This window comes from Hyla sarda, unplaced genomic scaffold (assembly GCF_029499605.1).
Source record: "Hyla sarda isolate aHylSar1 unplaced genomic scaffold, aHylSar1.hap1 scaffold_534, whole genome shotgun sequence".
Lineage (NCBI taxonomy): Eukaryota > Metazoa > Chordata > Amphibia > Anura > Hylidae > Hyla > Hyla sarda.
The window spans coordinates 214,708-231,100 of record NW_026610545.1 but is presented as its reverse complement, the minus strand read 5'-3'; the positions used below and the strand labels follow the sequence as shown (position 1 = coordinate 231,100).

The window sequence follows — 16,393 nt, the reverse complement described above, 5'->3', positions numbered from 1 at the left end:
ACCTTCTGATGCATCAGGTAGGTGCACAATAGCATAGCCTAACCCTCTGTACTTTGGTCTATATTGATGCGGGGGGACATAGACAGCCAGCTGATGACCAATCCATTAGTGCAATGGATGGCTGGAAGCATTTGTCTTTGCCTTTGCAATACCACAGAAGCAATGCATGGTCAATGTACAGCAATGACACACCTGTGTGAACAGCCAGGAGACCCCCCCCCCCCCCCCATGTTATGTTACATAGTTACATAGTTAGTACGGTCGAAAAAAGACATATGTCCATCAAGTTCAACCAGGGAATTAAGGGGTAGGGGTGTGGCGCGATATTGGGGAAGGGATGAGATTTTATATTTCTTCATAAGCATTAATCTTATTTTGTCAATTAGGAACATTCAGCACCCACCCGCTATCAAGGCAGCTGCCTATCATGTCATGCCCTACCTGCACAGGTGTGCTGGCTACTCAAATGATCCAATTAAGGAGGCCATTTAGTCAGCAGCAGCAGAAGTCCTGTGCCTGGACGCTCCAACAGCGGCCAGACACAAGCAGAAGCAGCAGAAGCAGCAGCAGCAGCACCACCTTTTGTTTTTTGGCTGCAGCAGCAAGGCCCACAGGGCTGGCTAGCTGGCTAGCCAGCAAGCAGGTAGCAATGAAAGTAGGAATCTTTCTTTTTAACCCTGTAAGGGGGTGGTGCACTGTACCCGAAGATACTGCCATATCGGGTCAATGCATAGGGCGACGGAAGCAAGCTTCGAAATCGGCCCCCGTTCTCAAAAATCCATTTAATATATGGTCCCCAGATAGGGGACGTATCAGATATTAAACTGATAAGAACAGATACTACACTTGATCTTAGCCAAAAGGCCGAGAAGCGATAACCGTGAAAGGGGCGGGCCCAACAAGGTCCCCTTCATGGGCACTATCACTGCTTGCTGTCAGGGAGGCTGCCAGACAATTTTCCATGCACACTCTGGGCTGGGGGGCAGTCAACCACCAGTACACACAGCAGAACCTAAACCCATACCATTATTGCTAAGCAGCAAGACAGGGGCCCATTGCACTCCCACGGGGCCTTTTTAAATGCAATCCATAACCCGGATTTGCCAGGAACCCTTCTTACTCCTCCTACTTGCATGTGACACTGGGCTTAGGATCTGCATAGGAAACACACACACAAGCACACACCTACCTTTGTTGCCTGCAGATGCCTCCTTGGCTGTCCCCAAACGGTATCAAACCAACACCCACGGGAAGCTGTAAGCATAGAGGACATGCCTGCACCCCATTGGACTTACCTGTGTGGGTTAAATCCGGGTTATTTGACAACCTATGGCGGTGATGGTTCTGCTCAGGCAGAGCAGTGCTGATGCTCCTCATAAAGCTGTCGCTGCTGTGAAGGTTCTAGGTGACATCACAAATCCCTATGGTTACATACACAACAAAGCTGGGTTGTTGTTGTTTACACTCTGCAAGGCCTGTGGAAGTGAGTGACATCATAGCACTGTAGTTCTGAGGGTTCTAGATGGATGCAACAATCTCCTGTTGCTTCTATGAAGGCCATAATAGACGACATCACCAAACAGCTCCATAGTCACATACACAGCAAAGGAGAGATGTTGTTTACACCTAGTGATGTCAGTGGTATTGAGTGACATCACAGCACAGTGCTAAGGCTCCTGGGCCTGGACACAGCAGCGGCTGCAATATCTCAACGGAGAATACGTTTATATATATGTGTGTGTGTGCGCGTATATATATATATATATATATATATATATATATATATATATATATATATAAATATATATATATATTTCTCCGCCGAAATCACTTTTAAACCCATTTCCACCTTTTTTTCCCTTCTCTTCCTCTTACTTTTTTTTCACGTTTTTTTACGTTTTTCTCCTTTTCGCCTCTTTTCTGGGCGTATTATTCTTCTTTTTCTTCTTTTTTTTCGTCTAATGCATACCCCATCAGTGCAGCAATGCTTATTCAATACCGCCAGCAGATGGAGACACTGGGGGATAATTTTCTAAGGATTTATACTGATTTTTCCTGTCTGAATTTGTCGCACAGAAAGTTGCAGGCCAAATATGTGTGACATTTCTGCGACTTTAGCTTCTAGAGCATTTTTACAACATTATACATAGGTGCTGAATACATAAAAAGCGACTGTTCAGCGACAGACAAGTCGCATCGGCTGAAAGTAGGCCAGAATGTCAGTCCATGTTGGAGCAGGTTTAGATACAGTCTAAAGTATAGATCTCAAAGTCTGTGCACAGAATTTAGCAAGGGCCTCGCACCTTCTGATGCATCAGGTAGGTGCACAATAGCATAGCCTAACCCTCTGTACTTTGGTCTATATTGATGCGGGACATAGACAGCCAGCTGATGACCAATCCATTAGTGCAATGGATGGCTGGAAGCATTTGTCTTTGCCTTTGCAATACCACAGAAGCAATGCATGGTCAATGTACAGCAATGACACACCTGTGTGAACAGCCAGGAGACCCCCCCCCCCCCCCCCCATGTTATGTTACATAGTTACATAGTTAGTACGGTCGAAAAAAGACATATGTCCATCAAGTTCAACCAGGGAATTAAGGGGTAGGGGTGTGGCGCGATATTGGGGAAGGGATGAGATTTTATATTTCTTCATAAGCATTAATCTTATTTTGTCAATTAGGAACATTCAGCACCCACCCGCTATCAAGGCAGCTGCCTATCATGTCATGCCCTACCTGCACAGGTGTGCTGGCTACTCAAATGATCCAATTAAGGAGGCCGTTTAGTCAGCAGCAGCAGAAGTCCTGTGCCTGGACGCTCCAACAGCGGCCAGACACAAGCAGAAGCAGCAGAAGCAGCAGCAGCAGCACCACCTTTTGTTTTTTGGCTGCAGCAGCAAGGCCCACAGGGCTGGCTAGCTGGCTAGCCAGCAAGCAGGTAGCAATGAAAGTAGGAATCTTTCTTTTTAACCCTGTAAGGGGGTGGTGCACTGTACCCGAAGATACTGCCATATCGGGTCAATGCATAGGGCGACGGAAGCAAGCTTCGAAATCGGCCCCCGTTCTCAAAAATCCATTTAATATATGGTCCCCAGATAGGGGACGTATCAGATATTAAACTGATAAGAACAGATACTACACTTGATCTTAGCCAAAAGGCCGAGAAGCGATAACCGTGAAAGGGGCGGGCCCAACAAGGTCCCCTTCATGGGCACTATCACTGCTTGCTGTCAGGGAGGCTGCCAGACAATTTTCCATGCACACTCTGGGCTGGGGGGCAGTCAACCACCAGTACACACAGCAGAACCTAAACCCATACCATTATTGCTAAGCAGCAAGACAGGGGCCCATTGCACTCCCACGGGGCCTTTTTAAATGCAATCCATAACCCGGATTTGCCAGGAACCCTTCTTACTCCTCCTACTTGCATGTGACACTGGGCTTAGGATCTGCATAGGAAACACACACACAAGCACACACCTACCTTTGTTGCCTGCAGATGCCTCCTTGGCTGTCCCCAAACGGTATCAAACCAACACCCACGGGAAGCTGTAAGCATAGAGGACATGCCTGCACCCCATTGGACTTACCTGTGTGGGTTAAATCCGGGTTATTTGACAACCTATGGCGGTGATGGTTCTGCTCAGGCAGAGCAGTGCTGATGCTCCTCATAAAGCTGTCGCTGCTGTGAAGGTTCTAGGTGACATCACAAATCCCTATGGTTACATACACAACAAAGCTGGGTTGTTGTTGTTTACACTCTGCAAGGCCTGTGGAAGTGAGTGACATCATAGCACTGTAGTTCTGAGGGTTCTAGATGGATGCAACAATCTCCTGTTGCTTCTATGAAGGCCATAATAGACGACATCACCAAACAGCTCCATAGTCACATACACAGCAAAGGAGAGATGTTGTTTACACCTAGTGATGTCAGTGGTATTGAGTGACATCACAGCACAGTGCTAAGGCTCCTGGGCCTGGACACAGCAGCGGCTGCAATATCTCAACGGAGAATACGTTTATATATATGTGTGTGTGTGCGCGTATATATATATATATATATATATATATATATATATATATATATATATCTCCGCCGAAATCACTTTTAAACCCATTTCCACCTTTTTTTCCCTTCTCTTCCTCTTACTTTTTTTTCACGTTTTTTTACGTTTTTCTCCTTTTCGCCTCTTTTCTGGGCGTATTATTCTTCTTTTTCTTCTTTTTTTTCGTCTAATGCATACTCCATCAGTGCAGCAATGCTTATTCAATACCGCCAGCAGATGGAGACACTGGGGGATAATTTTCTAAGGATTTATACTGATTTTTCCTGTCTGAATTTGTCGCACAGAAAGTTGCAGGCCAAATATGTGTGACATTTCTGCGACTTTAGCTTCTAGAGCATTTTTACAACATTATACATAGGTGCTGAATACATAAAAAGCGACTGTTCAGCGACAGACAAGTCGCATCGGCTGAAAGTAGGCCAGAATGTCAGTCCATGTTGGAGCAGGTTTAGATACAGTCTAAAGTATAGATCTCAAAGTCTGTGCACAGAATTTAGCAAGGGCCTCGCACCTTCTGATGCATCAGGTAGGTGCACAATAGCATAGCCTAACCCTCTGTACTTTGGTCTATATTGATGCGGGACATAGACAGCCAGCTGATGACCAATCCATTAGTGCAATGGATGGCTGGAAGCATTTGTCTTTGCCTTTGCAATACCACAGAAGCAATGCATGGTCAATGTACAGCAATGACACACCTGTGTGAACAGCCAGGAGACCCCCCCCCCCCCCCCCCCCCCATGTTATGTTACATAGTTACATAGTTAGTACGGTCGAAAAAAGACATATGTCCATCAAGTTCAACCAGGGAATTAAGGGGTAGGGGTGTGGCGCGATATTGGGGAAGGGATGAGATTTTATATTTCTTCATAAGCATTAATCTTATTTTGTCAATTAGGAACATTCAGCACCCACCCGCTATCAAGGCAGCTGCCTATCATGTCATGCCCTACCTGCACAGGTGTGCTGGCTACTCAAATGATCCAATTAAGGAGGCCATTTAGTCAGCAGCAGCAGAAGTCCTGTGCCTGGACGCTCCAACAGCGGCCAGACACAAGCAGAAGCAGCAGAAGCAGCAGCAGCAGCACCACCTTTTGTTTTTTGGCTGCAGCAGCAAGGCCCACAGGGCTGGCTAGCTGGCTAGCCAGCAAGCAGGTAGCAATGAAAGTAGGAATCTTTCTTTTTAACCCTGTAAGGGGGTGGTGCACTGTACCCGAAGATACTGCCATATCGGGTCAATGCATAGGGCGACGGAAGCAAGCTTCGAAATCGGCCCCCGTTCTCAAAAATCCATTTAATATATGGTCCCCAGATAGGGGACGTATCAGATATTAAACTGATAAGAACAGATACTACACTTGATCTTAGCCAAAAGGCCGAGAAGCGATAACCGTGAAAGGGGCGGGCCCAACAAGGTCCCCTTCATGGGCACTATCACTGCTTGCTGTCAGGGAGGCTGCCAGACAATTTTCCATGCACACTCTGGGCTGGGGGGCAGTCAACCACCAGTACACACAGCAGAACCTAAACCCATACCATTATTGCTAAGCAGCAAGACAGGGGCCCATTGCACTCCCACGGGGCCTTTTTAAATGCAATCCATAACCCGGATTTGCCAGGAACCCTTCTTACTCCTCCTACTTGCATGTGACACTGGGCTTAGGATCTGCATAGGAAACACACACACAAGCACACACCTACCTTTGTTGCCTGCAGATGCCTCCTTGGCTGTCCCCAAACGGTATCAAACCAACACCCACGGGAAGCTGTAAGCATAGAGGACATGCCTGCACCCCATTGGACTTACCTGTGTGGGTTAAATCCGGGTTATTTGACAACCTATGGCGGTGATGGTTCTGCTCAGGCAGAGCAGTGCTGATGCTCCTCATAAAGCTGTCGCTGCTGTGAAGGTTCTAGGTGACATCACAAATCCCTATGGTTACATACACAACAAAGCTGGGTTGTTGTTGTTTACACTCTGCAAGGCCTGTGGAAGTGAGTGACATCATAGCACTGTAGTTCTGAGGGTTCTAGATGGATGCAACAATCTCCTGTTGCTTCTATGAAGGCCATAATAGACGACATCACCAAACAGCTCCATAGTCACATACACAGCAAAGGAGAGATGTTGTTTACACCTAGTGATGTCAGTGGTATTGAGTGACATCACAGCACAGTGCTAAGGCTCCTGGGCCTGGACACAGCAGCGGCTGCAATATCTCAACGGAGAATACGTTTATATATATGTGTGTGTGTGCGCGTATATATATATATATATATATATATATATATATATATATATATATATATATTTCTCCGCCGAAATCACTTTTAAACCCATTTCCACCTTTTTTTCCCTTCTCTTCCTCTTACTTTTTTTTCACGTTTTTTTACGTTTTTCTCCTTTTCGCCTCTTTTCTGGGCGTATTATTCTTCTTTTTCTTCTTTTTTTTCATCTAATGCATACCCCATCAGTGCAGCAATGCTTATTCAATACCGCCAGCAGATGGAGACACTGGGGGATAATTTTCTAAGGATTTATACTGATTTTTCCTGTCTGAATTTGTCGCACAGAAAGTTGCAGGCCAAATATGTGTGACATTTCTGCGACTTTAGCTTCTAGAGCATTTTTACAACATTATACATAGGTGCTGAATACATAAAAAGCGACTGTTCAGCGACAGACAAGTCGCATCGGCTGAAAGTAGGCCAGAATGTCAGTCCATGTTGGAGCAGGTTTAGATACAGTCTAGTATAGATCTCAAAGTCTGTGCACAGAATTTAGCAAGGGCCTCGCACCTTCTGATGCATCAGGTAGGTGCACAATAGCATAGCCTAACCCTCTGTACTTTGGTCTATATTGATGCGGGACATAGACAGCCAGCTGATGACCAATCCATTAGTGCAATGGATGGCTGGAAGCATTTGTCTTTGCCTTTGCAATACCACAGAAGCAATGCATGGTCAATGTACAGCAATGACACACCTGTGTGAACAGCCAGGAGACCCCCCCCCCCCCCCCCCCATGTTATGTTACATAGTTACATAGTTAGTACGGTCGAAAAAAGACATATGTCCATCAAGTTCAACCAGGGAATTAAGGGGTAGGGGTGTGGCGCGATATTGGGGAAGGGATGAGATTTTATATTTCTTCATAAGCATTAATCTTATTTTGTCAATTAGGAACATTCAGCACCCACCCGCTATCAAGGCAGCTGCCTATCATGTCATGCCCTACCTGCACAGGTGTGCTGGCTACTCAAATGATCCAATTAAGGAGGCCATTTAGTCAGCAGCAGCAGAAGTCCTGTGCCTGGACGCTCCAACAGCGGCCAGACACAAGCAGAAGCAGCAGAAGCAGCAGCAGCAGCACCACCTTTTGTTTTTTGGCTGCAGCAGCAAGGCCCACAGGGCTGGCTAGCTGGCTAGCCAGCAAGCAGGTAGCAATGAAAGTAGGAATCTTTCTTTTTAACCCTGTAAGGGGGTGGTGCACTGTACCCGAAGATACTGCCATATCGGGTCAATGCATAGGGCGACGGAAGCAAGCTTCGAAATCGGCCCCCGTTCTCAAAAATCCATTTAATATATGGTCCCCAGATAGGGGACGTATCAGATATTAAACTGATAAGAACAGATACTACACTTGATCTTAGCCAAAAGGCCGAGAAGCGATAACCGTGAAAGGGGCGGGCCCAACAAGGTCCCCTTCATGGGCACTATCACTGCTTGCTGTCAGGGAGGCTGCCAGACAATTTTCCATGCACACTCTGGGCTGGGGGGCAGTCAACCACCAGTACACACAGCAGAACCTAAACCCATACCATTATTGCTAAGCAGCAAGACAGGGGCCCATTGCACTCCCACGGGGCCTTTTTAAATGCAATCCATAACCCGGATTTGCCAGGAACCCTTCTTACTCCTCCTACTTGCATGTGACACTGGGCTTAGGATCTGCATAGGAAACACACACACAAGCACACACCTACCTTTGTTGCCTGCAGATGCCTCCTTGGCTGTCCCCAAACGGTATCAAACCAACACCCACGGGAAGCTGTAAGCATAGAGGACATGCCTGCACCCCATTGGACTTACCTGTGTGGGTTAAATCCGGGTTATTTGACAACCTATGGCGGTGATGGTTCTGCTCAGGCAGAGCAGTGCTGATGCTCCTCATAAAGCTGTCGCTGCTGTGAAGGTTCTAGGTGACATCACAAATCCCTATGGTTACATACACAACAAAGCTGGGTTGTTGTTGTTTACACTCTGCAAGGCCTGTGGAAGTGAGTGACATCATAGCACTGTAGTTCTGAGGGTTCTAGATGGATGCAACAATCTCCTGTTGCTTCTATGAAGGCCATAATAGACGACATCACCAAACAGCTCCATAGTCACATACACAGCAAAGGAGAGATGTTGTTTACACCTAGTGATGTCAGTGGTATTGAGTGACATCACAGCACAGTGCTAAGGCTCCTGGGCCTGGACACAGCAGCGGCTGCAATATCTCAACGGAGAATACGTTTATATATATGTGTGTGTGTGCGCGTATATATATATATATATATATATATATATATATATATATATATATATATATATATATATATTTCTCCGCCGAAATCACTTTTAAACCCATTTCCACCTTTTTTTCCCTTCTCTTCCTCTTACTTTTTTTTCACGTTTTTTTACGTTTTTCTCCTTTTCGCCTCTTTTCTGGGCGTATTATTCTTCTTTTTCTTCTTTTTTTTCGTCTAATGCATACCCCATCAGTGCAGCAATGCTTATTCAATACCGCCAGCAGATGGAGACACTGGGGGATAATTTTCTAAGGATTTATACTGATTTTTCCTGTCTGAATTTGTCGCACAGAAAGTTGCAGGCCAAATATGTGTGACATTTCTGCGACTTTAGCTTCTAGAGCATTTTTACAACATTATACATAGGTGCTGAATACATAAAAAGCGACTGTTCAGCGACAGACAAGTCGCATCGGCTGAAAGTAGGCCAGAATGTCAGTCCATGTTGGAGCAGGTTTAGATACAGTCTAAAGTATAGATCTCAAAGTCTGTGCACAGAATTTAGCAAGGGCCTCGCACCTTCTGATGCATCAGGTAGGTGCACAATAGCATAGCCTAACCCTCTGTACTTTGGTCTATATTGATGCGGGACATAGACAGCCAGCTGATGACCAATCCATTAGTGCAATGGATGGCTGGAAGCATTTGTCTTTCCTTTGCAATACCACAGAAGCAATGCATGGTCAATGTACAGCAATGACACACCTGTGTGAACAGCCAGGAGACACCCCCCCCCCCCCCCCCATGTTATGTTACATAGTTACATAGTTAGTACGGTCGAAAAAAGACATATGTCCATCAAGTTCAACCAGGGAATTAAGGGGTAGGGGTGTGGCGCGATATTGGGGAAGGGATGAGATTTTATATTTCTTCATAAGCATTAATCTTATTTTGTCAATTAGGAACATTCAGCACCCACCCGCTATCAAGGCAGCTGCCTATCATGTCATGCCCTACCTGCACAGGTGTGCTGGCTACTCAAATGATCCAATTAAGGAGGCCATTTAGTCAGCAGCAGCAGAAGTCCTGTGCCTGGACGCTCCAACAGCGGCCAGACACAAGCAGAAGCAGCAGAAGCAGCAGCAGCAGCACCACCTTTTGTTTTTTGGCTGCAGCAGCAAGGCCCACAGGGCTGGCTAGCTGGCTAGCCAGCAAGCAGGTAGCAATGAAAGTAGGAATCTTTCTTTTTAACCCTGTAAGGGGGTGGTGCACTGTACCCGAAGATACTGCCATATCGGGTCAATGCATAGGGCGACGGAAGCAAGCTTCGAAATCGGCCCCCGTTCTCAAAAATCCATTTAATATATGGTCCCCAGATAGGGGACGTATCAGATATTAAACTGATAAGAACAGATACTACACTTGATCTTAGCCAAAAGGCCGAGAAGCGATAACCGTGAAAGGGGCGGGCCCAACAAGGTCCCCTTCATGGGCACTATCACTGCTTGCTGTCAGGGAGGCTGCCAGACAATTTTCCATGCACACTCTGGGCTGGGGGGCAGTCAACCACCAGTACACACAGCAGAACCTAAACCCATACCATTATTGCTAAGCAGCAAGACAGGGGCCCATTGCACTCCCACGGGGCCTTTTTAAATGCAATCCATAACCCGGATTTGCCAGGAACCCTTCTTACTCCTCCTACTTGCATGTGACACTGGGCTTAGGATCTGCATAGGAAACACACACACAAGCACACACCTACCTTTGTTGCCTGCAGATGCCTCCTTGGCTGTCCCCAAACGGTATCAAACCAACACCCACGGGAAGCTGTAAGCATAGAGGACATGCCTGCACCCCATTGGACTTACCTGTGTGGGTTAAATCCGGGTTATTTGACAACCTATGGCGGTGATGGTTCTGCTCAGGCAGAGCAGTGCTGATGCTCCTCATAAAGCTGTCGCTGCTGTGAAGGTTCTAGGTGACATCACAAATCCCTATGGTTACATACACAACAAAGCTGGGTTGTTGTTGTTTACACTCTGCAAGGCCTGTGGAAGTGAGTGACATCATAGCACTGTAGTTCTGAGGGTTCTAGATGGATGCAACAATCTCCTGTTGCTTCTATGAAGGCCATAATAGACGACATCACCAAACAGCTCCATAGTCACATACACAGCAAAGGAGAGATGTTGTTTACACCTAGTGATGTCAGTGGTATTGAGTGACATCACAGCACAGTGCTAAGGCTCCTGGGCCTGGACACAGCAGCGGCTGCAATATCTCAACGGAGAATACGTTTATATATATGTGTGTGTGTGCGCGTATATATATATATATATATATATATATATATATATATATATAAAAATATATATATATATTTCTCCGCCGAAATCACTTTTAAACCCATTTCCACCTTTTTTTCCCTTCTCTTCCTCTTACTTTTTTTTCACGTTTTTTTACGTTTTTCTCCTTTTCGCCTCTTTTCTGGGCGTATTATTCTTCTTTTTCTTCTTTTTTTTCGTCTAATGCATACCCCATCAGTGCAGCAATGCTTATTCAATACCGCCAGCAGATGGAGACACTGGGGGATAATTTTCTAAGGATTTATACTGATTTTTCCTGTCTGAATTTGTCGCACAGAAAGTTGCAGGCCAAATATGTGTGACATTTCTGCGACTTTAGCTTCTAGAGCATTTTTACAACATTATACATAGGTGCTGAATACATAAAAAGCGACTGTTCAGCGACAGACAAGTCGCATCGGCTGAAAGTAGGCCAGAATGTCAGTCCATGTTGGAGCAGGTTTAGATACAGTCTAAAGTATAGATCTCAAAGTCTGTGCACAGAATTTAGCAAGGGCCTCGCACCTTCTGATGCATCAGGTAGGTGCACAATAGCATAGCCTAACCCTCTGTACTTTGGTCTATATTGATGCGGGACATAGACAGCCAGCTGATGACCAATCCATTAGTGCAATGGATGGCTGGAAGCATTTGTCTTTGCCTTTGCAATACCACAGAAGCAATGCATGGTCAATGTACAGCAATGACACACCTGTGTGAACAGCCAGGAGACACCCCCCCCCCCCCCCCATGTTATGTTACATAGTTACATAGTTAGTACGGTCGAAAAAAGACATATGTCCATCAAGTTCAACCAGGGAATTAAGGGGTAGGGGTGTGGCGCGATATTGGGGAAGGGATGAGATTTTATATTTCTTCATAAGCATTAATCTTATTTTGTCAATTAGGAACATTCAGCACCCACCCGCTATCAAGGCAGCTGCCTATCATGTCATGCCCTACCTGCACAGGTGTGCTGGCTACTCAAATGATCCAATTAAGGAGGCCATTTAGTCAGCAGCAGCAGAAGTCCTGTGCCTGGACGCTCCAACAGCGGCCAGACACAAGCAGAAGCAGCAGAAGCAGCAGCAGCAGCACCACCTTTTGTTTTTTGGCTGCAGCAGCAAGGCCCACAGGGCTGGCTAGCTGGCTAGCCAGCAAGCAGGTAGCAATGAAAGTAGGAATCTTTCTTTTTAACCCTGTAAGGGGGTGGTGCACTGTACCCGAAGATACTGCCATATCGGGTCAATGCATAGGGCGACGGAAGCAAGCTTCGAAATCGGCCCCCGTTCTCAAAAATCCATTTAATATATGGTCCCCAGATAGGGGACGTATCAGATATTAAACTGATAAGAACAGATACTACACTTGATCTTAGCCAAAAGGCCGAGAAGCGATAACCGTGAAAGGGGCGGGCCCAACAAGGTCCCCTTCATGGGCACTATCACTGCTTGCTGTCAGGGAGGCTGCCAGACAATTTTCCATGCACACTCTGGGCTGGGGGGCAGTCAACCACCAGTACACACAGCAGAACCTAAACCCATACCATTATTGCTAAGCAGCAAGACAGGGGCCCATTGCACTCCCACGGGGCCTTTTTAAATGCAATCCATAACCCGGATTTGCCAGGAACCCTTCTTACTCCTCCTACTTGCATGTGACACTGGGCTTAGGATCTGCATAGGAAACACACACACAAGCACACACCTACCTTTGTTGCCTGCAGATGCCTCCTTGGCTGTCCCCAAACGGTATCAAACCAACACCCACGGGAAGCTGTAAGCATAGAGGACATGCCTGCACCCCATTGGACTTACCTGTGTGGGTTAAATCCGGGTTATTTGACAACCTATGGCGGTGATGGTTCTGCTCAGGCAGAGCAGTGCTGATGCTCCTCATAAAGCTGTCGCTGCTGTGAAGGTTCTAGGTGACATCACAAATCCCTATGGTTACATACACAACAAAGCTGGGTTGTTGTTGTTTACACTCTGCAAGGCCTGTGGAAGTGAGTGACATCATAGCACTGTAGTTCTGAGGGTTCTAGATGGATGCAACAATCTCCTGTTGCTTCTATGAAGGCCATAATAGACGACATCACCAAACAGCTCCATAGTCACATACACAGCAAAGGAGAGATGTTGTTTACACCTAGTGATGTCAGTGGTATTGAGTGACATCACAGCACAGTGCTAAGGCTCCTGGGCCTGGACACAGCAGCGGCTGCAATATCTCAACGGAGAATACGTTTATATATATGTGTGTGTGTGCGCGTATATATATATATATATATATATATATATATATATATATATATATATATATACTCCGCCGAAATCACTTTTAAACCCATTTCCACCTTTTTTTCCCTTCTCTTCCTCTTACTTTTTTTTCACGTTTTTTTACGTTTTACTCCTTTTCGCCTCTTTTCTGGGCGTATTATTCTTCTTTTTCTTCTTTTTTTTCGTCTAATGCATACCCCATCAGTGCAGCAATGCTTATTCAATACCGCCAGCAGATGGAGACACTGGGGGATAATTTTCTAAGGATTTATACTGATTTTTCCTGTCTGAATTTGTCGCACAGAAAGTTGCAGGCCAAATATGTGTGACATTTCTGCGACTTTAGCTTCTAGAGCATTTTTACAACATTATACATAGGTGCTGAATACATAAAAAGCGACTGTTCAGCGACAGACAAGTCGCATCGGCTGAAAGTAGGCCAGAATGTCAGTCCATGTTGGAGCAGGTTTAGATACAGTCTAAAGTATAGATCTCAAAGTCTGTGCACAGAATTTAGCAAGGGCCTCGCACCTTCTGATGCATCAGGTAGGTGCACAATAGCATAGCCTAACCCTCTGTACTTTGGTCTATATTGATGCGGGACATAGACAGCCAGCTGATGACCAATCCATTAGTGCAATGGATGGCTGGAAGCATTTGTCTTTGCCTTTGCAATACCACAGAAGCAATGCATGGTCAATGTACAGCAATGACACACCTGTGTGAACAGCCAGGAGACCCCCCCCCCATGTTATGTTACATAGTTACATAGTTAGTACGGTCGAAAAAAGACATATGTCCATCAAGTTCAACCAGGGAATTAAGGGGTAGGGGTGTGGCGCGATATTGGGGAAGGGATGAGATTTTATATTTCTTCATAAGCATTAATCTTATTTTGTCAATTAGGAACATTCAGCACCCACCCGCTATCAAGGCAGCTGCCTATCATGTCATGCCCTACCTGCACAGGTGTGCTGGCTACTCAAATGATCCAATTAAGGAGGCCATTTAGTCAGCAGCAGCAGAAGTCCTGTGCCTGGACGCTCCAACAGCGGCCAGACACAAGCAGAAGCAGCAGAAGCAGCAGCAGCAGCAGCACCTTTTGTTTTTTGGCTGCAGCAGCAAGGCCCACAGGGCTGGCTAGCTGGCTAGCCAGCAAGCAGGTAGCAATGAAAGTAGGAATCTTTCTTTTTAACCCTGTAAGGGGGTGGTGCACTGTACCCGAAGATACTGCCATATCGGGTCAATGCATAGGGCGACGGAAGCAAGCTTCGAAATCGGCCCCCGTTCTCAAAAATCCATTTAATATATGGTCCCCAGATAGGGGACGTATCAGATATTAAACTGATAAGAACAGATACTACACTTGATCTTAGCCAAAAGGCCGAGAAGCGATAACCGTGAAAGGGGCGGGCCCAACAAGGTCCCCTTCATGGGCACTATCACTGCTTGCTGTCAGGGAGGCTGCCAGACAATTTTCCATGCACACTCTGGGCTGGGGGGCAGTCAACCACCAGTACACACAGCAGAACCTAAACCCATACCATTATTGCTAAGCAGCAAGACAGGGGCCCATTGCACTCCCACGGGGCCTTTTTAAATGCAATCCATAACCCGGATTTGCCAGGAACCCTTCTTACTCCTCCTACTTGCATGTGACACTGGGCTTAGGATCTGCATAGGAAACACACACACAAGCACACACCTACCTTTGTTGCCTGCAGATGCCTCCTTGGCTGTCCCCAAACGGTATCAAACCAACACCCACGGGAAGCTGTAAGCATAGAGGACATGCCTGCACCCCATTGGACTTACCTGTGTGGGTTAAATCCGGGTTATTTGACAACCTATGGCGGTGATGGTTCTGCTCAGGCAGAGCAGTGCTGATGCTCCTCATAAAGCTGTCGCTGCTGTGAAGGTTCTAGGTGACATCACAAATCCCTATGGTTACATACACAACAAAGCTGGGTTGTTGTTGTTTACACTCTGCAAGGCCTGTGGAAGTGAGTGACATCATAGCACTGTAGTTCTGAGGGTTCTAGATGGATGCAACAATCTCCTGTTGCTTCTATGAAGGCCGTAATAGACGACATCACCAAACAGCTCCATAGTCACATACACAGCAAAGGAGAGATGTTGTTTACACCTAGTGATGTCAGTGGTATTGAGTGACATCACAGCACAGTGCTAAGGCTCCTGGGCCTGGACACAGCAGCGGCTGCAATATCTCAACGGAGAATACGTTTATATATATGTGTGTGTGTGCGCGTATATATATATATATATATATATATATATATATATATATATATATTTCTCCGCCGAAATCACTTTTAAACCCATTTCCACCTTTTTTTCCCCTTCTCTTCCTCTTACTTTTTTTTCACGTTTTTTTACGTTTTTCTCCTTTTCGCCTCTTTTCTGGGCGTATTATTCTTCTTTTTCTTCTTTTTTTTCGTCTAATGCATACCCCATCAGTGCAGCAATGCTTATTCAATACCGCCAGCAGATGGAGACACTGGGGGATAATTTTCTAAGGATTTATACTGATTTTTCCTGTCTGAATTTGTCGCACAGAAAGTTGCAGGCCAAATATGTGTGACATTTCTGCGACTTTAGCTTCTAGAGCATTTTTACAACATTATACATAGGTGCTGAATACATAAAAAGCGACTGTTCAGCGACAGACAAGTCGCATCGGCTGAAAGTAGGCCAGAATGTCAGTCCATGTTGGAGCAGGTTTAGATACAGTCTAAAGTATAGATCTCAAAGTCTGTGCACAGAATTTAGCAAGGGCCTCGCACCTTCTGATGCATCAGGTAGGTGCACAATAGCATAGCCTAACCCTCTGTACTTTGGTCTATATTGATGCGGGACATAGACAGCCAGCTGATGACCAATCCATTAGTGCAATGGATGGCTGGAAGCATTTGTCTTTGCCTTTGCAATACCACAGAAGCAATGCATGGTCAATGTACAGCAATGACACACCTGTGTGAACAGCCAGGAGACCCCCCCCCATGTTATGTTACATAGTTACATAGTTAGTACGGTCGAAAAAAGACATATGTCCATCAAGTTCAACCAGGGAATTAAGGGGTAGGGGTGTGGCGCGATATTGGGGAAGGGATGAGATTTTATATTTCTTCATAAGCATTAATCTTATTTTGTCAATTA

The 16,393-nt window shown here is 45.8% G+C and overlaps 7 non-coding genes across 7 annotated transcripts; all 7 read right to left on the bottom strand.

Moving 5' to 3' along the window:
* Window positions 1-685: 685 nt before the first annotated feature.
* LOC130338951 (U2 spliceosomal RNA) lies at window positions 686-876 on the bottom strand. Its single transcript, XR_008879407.1, has one exon. It is a non-coding gene; the product is annotated as a U2 spliceosomal RNA (small nuclear RNA).
* A 2,109-nt stretch (window positions 877-2,985) lies between these two features.
* On the bottom strand, window positions 2,986-3,176 carry LOC130338950 (U2 spliceosomal RNA). The gene has a single exon (XR_008879406.1). It is a non-coding gene; the product is annotated as a U2 spliceosomal RNA (small nuclear RNA).
* Window positions 3,177-5,269: 2,093 nt separating this feature from the next.
* Window positions 5,270-5,460, bottom strand: LOC130338949 (U2 spliceosomal RNA). Its single transcript, XR_008879405.1, has one exon. It is a non-coding gene; the product is annotated as a U2 spliceosomal RNA (small nuclear RNA).
* A 2,094-nt stretch (window positions 5,461-7,554) lies between these two features.
* Window positions 7,555-7,745, bottom strand: LOC130338948 (U2 spliceosomal RNA). The gene has a single exon (XR_008879404.1). It is a non-coding gene; the product is annotated as a U2 spliceosomal RNA (small nuclear RNA).
* A 2,105-nt stretch (window positions 7,746-9,850) lies between these two features.
* LOC130338947 (U2 spliceosomal RNA) lies at window positions 9,851-10,041 on the bottom strand. Its single transcript, XR_008879403.1, has one exon. It is a non-coding gene; the product is annotated as a U2 spliceosomal RNA (small nuclear RNA).
* A 2,103-nt stretch (window positions 10,042-12,144) lies between these two features.
* LOC130338946 (U2 spliceosomal RNA) lies at window positions 12,145-12,335 on the bottom strand. Its single transcript, XR_008879402.1, has one exon. It is a non-coding gene; the product is annotated as a U2 spliceosomal RNA (small nuclear RNA).
* Window positions 12,336-14,421: 2,086 nt separating this feature from the next.
* Window positions 14,422-14,612, bottom strand: LOC130338943 (U2 spliceosomal RNA). The gene has a single exon (XR_008879400.1). It is a non-coding gene; the product is annotated as a U2 spliceosomal RNA (small nuclear RNA).
* Window positions 14,613-16,393: the final 1,781 nt, after the last annotated feature.